This window comes from Budorcas taxicolor, chromosome 18 (assembly GCF_023091745.1).
Source record: "Budorcas taxicolor isolate Tak-1 chromosome 18, Takin1.1, whole genome shotgun sequence".
NCBI lineage: Eukaryota > Metazoa > Chordata > Mammalia > Artiodactyla > Bovidae > Budorcas > Budorcas taxicolor.
This window is the reverse complement of record NC_068927.1, coordinates 48,054,500-48,057,995: the sequence shown is the minus strand read 5'-3', so window position 1 is coordinate 48,057,995 and position 3,496 is coordinate 48,054,500.

Genomic DNA, 3,496 nt, shown 5'->3' with positions numbered 1-3,496 from the left:
AAAGCCTTGGTGTTAGGGATATAGGGAAGCTTTATGTGGAATTCATGCCTCACTCAGTAGTAAATGCATAATGTAATTATTGTCAGAGAACCTTCATTTGTCACTTCCATTATGGAACATCAGGTAACTCATACCACAAGGAAATTCAATAAATGTGGGAATTCTTTTTGCCTCATACTCACTGTTTACTAAGGGAATCAGGGAGCTTATAATGAAAAAAATTTAATATGAATATAGAAAAGCCTCATATTACCACTCAAATTATGATAATTCCTAATAGAAAATGACCCTATTAAAGTATTTTATGGCTGTGCCTTTTGCCATTTACCGTATTTAATTAACATTATCTCACTTCCACCAATTATTGACTATACAACATTGCACAAATTATGCAGTGTCTGAGTTCCTCAGTTTATTTATTTTTAAGCAGTGATAATTATGTGTATCTAATAGAGTTTTTGTGATGACTGTCAGAAATTTTAATAAGCCCATGCTCAATAAATACTATTGTCATTAATTAATAACAGTATTACTGTTAAGGACATAAGTCTGGGTGGCTCAGATGGTAAAGAATCTGTCTGCAATGCCAGAGACCCGGGTTCAATCCCCAGGTCAGGAATATCCCCTGGAGAAGGGAATGGCAACCCACTCCAGTATTCTTGCCTGGAGAACCCCATGGACAGAGGAGCCTGGTGGGCTACAGTCCATGGGGTCTCAAAGAGTTGGACATGACTGAGCAATTAAGCATACATACGTGTTACTGTTAAGGAGTTAGGAGTTCATGTAAGAGGTGGGCCTTATGAATGTATCAAATGTGAAAAAACCTTCAAAACCACCTCTTCTGAAAAACAGTAGCAAAGTAATTATCATGAGAAGATGTTCATTTCAAGGGTTGTAAAATTTGAAGATTAGAAATGGAACAGAAGAGTAGTCAAAGAAATCTGTCCAATTAAGGAATCTGAAACCACCTCCAAGTATAACTTCAAGAGAATCAAAACTAAAACTACAAACTAGAAGTGAATGGCACTGAATTCTGCATAGCAAAACCAGTTCATGGGACTTCCTCGGTGATCCAGTGGTTAAGAACCTGTACTTGCACTGCAGGAGGCAGTTTGATCCAGGAGGCATGGGTTTGATCCTGCATGATGCCTGATATGGTCAATAAATAAATTAACAGTTCAGTGTAACCAAAGCTGTACTCCTATCAGAACCCAAGGTATAAAGGTAGATTAAAGGATCCAAGTAAATCTCCAGCATCTACTCCTTGCCAATCACATACTAAACACATTAAGTGAATGGTCAACTAAAAGGGAAATTATCACATCAACCCAAGTTAACAGTAAGAATGATTAGTAAAAAGAAAAGAAAAAGCCAATAAAATCAGAAACAGTAGTAGACCTAAACTGAAAGTTAACAATAGACCTTCCCTGGTGGTCCAGTGGTAAAGAATCCACCTTTCGGTGTAGGGAACATGGATTTGATCCCTGATCCAGGAGGATACTACATGCCCCAAGGCAACTAAGCCAGTGTGCCACAACTACTGAGCAGCCCATGCACCGCAACTAGAGAAAGCCCATGTGCAACAATGAAGACTCAGCACAGCCAAAAATTTTTAAATGCATAAAATTGTCAAAAAAGAAGTTTTAATAGACAATTGAGAATGCTGATGTAGGAAGAAAAAGACATTTAGCAGTATGAATGAGGAAGAGGTATTTTTTAAAAATAGCTACTGTGCATGACTATTTAGAAATCTAGAAAGAATGGATTTTTGTAAAAATATCAAAATTGATTTAAGAAAATATGGGATTTCTGAACAATCAGTGATTGTGGAAGAACATAAAAAGTCATCCAACCTCTGTCTCTTTAGAGAAAACAATTTAACCTACAAAACCCTAAAGAACAAATAATCCCTGAGAGAAGCTTGCCAATTTATCATCAAGGCTAAATAAAATTATGATTAAAGAAATACAACAAGGATAGCTCCCGAAGAACAAACTGTAGGTAATTATCATTTGTGAAGATAAATAGAATTCCAGTTAATTTGATCCAGTTTATCATAATTAATTTTAGATAGGGTGTCTGGAATTGTACCCAGATATTTCTGGATTAAATATTCAATTCAGTTCAGTTGCTCAGTCGTGTCAACTCTGCAACCCCATCAACTGCAGCACACCAGGCCTCCCTGTCCATCACCAGCTCCTGGAGTCCAACCAAACCCATGTCCATTGAGTTGGTGATGCCATCCAACCATCTCATCCTCTGTCGTCCCCGTCTCCTCCTGCCCTCAATCTTTCCCAGCATCAGGGTCTTTTCCAGTGAGTCACCTCTTCGCATCAGGTGGCCAAAGTATTGGAGTTTCAGCTTCAACATCAGTCCTTCCAATGAACGCCCAGGACTGATCTTCAGAATGGACTGGTTGGATCTCCTTGCAGTCCAAGGGACTCTCAAGAGTCTTCTCCAATACCACAGTTCAAAAGCATCAATTCTTTGGCAATTCTAAGATTCTCAGCTTTCTTTAAATATTAGAATTTTGATATTGTAACTGCAGGATATGATGGTGATGGGGGAAAAGGCCTTGATCCAACTCCAGGGACATCCAGGTCAGGGCTTGTGAATGAATCTGAGAATCTTAGAAAACACATCCCCTCAGACCTTGTGGTAGCCTGGGGCAGAATACCCATTGCACCCAGTGTCTGGGGCAGAATACCCATTGCACCCTGATGCCATCCATCTTCTCAGTCATCCTGAGTGTTCAGCCAAAATACCTGCATTTTCTGCATATACCACTGCCTACAAAGGGTTTAGAAAGCAGTGTGCTGTGTGTCATTTTTCTTTAAGTGGCTTAATGATTAGGATGTACTATTGGAAGGGCTCAAAGCTATGACATTAAGAATTATCTCTCATGGGACTTCCCTGGTGGGATGGGGCTTCCCTCATAGCCCAGTTGGTAAAGAATCCGCCTGCAGTGCAGGAGACCTGGGTTCGATACCTGGGTTGGGAAAAACCCCCGGAGAAGGGAAAGGCTACCCAGTCCAGTATTCTGGCATAGAGAATTCTATGGACTATACAGTCCATGGGGTCACAAAGAGTCGGACATGACTGAGCGACTTTCAGTGGATAAGACTCTGTGCTTCCACTGCAGGGGGCACAGGTACCATGCTTGGTCAAGGAACTAAGATGCTGCTTGCCAAGCAACACAGCCACAAAAAAGAAAAATAACTCTGAATAGTTTAAACGCAGGCACAGGATAAAAATTTTCAAGTTAAATCTTGTATTCACATAAGTGAATCTTCACACATTCTTCTCACCCTGTCGCCCTTCATGTAGCAATCACTGCTGTCAAGTTCGTGTATATACTTCCTGATTTCTCTGCTTAAGTGTAAACATACACATAACACTCTTTATAAAAATGTTTTATATAAGTGGTAGCAAATTTCTGTACATTTCTATGAATAGTTTTGCTTAGCCATATACCTTAAAGATTGGACCACATCAA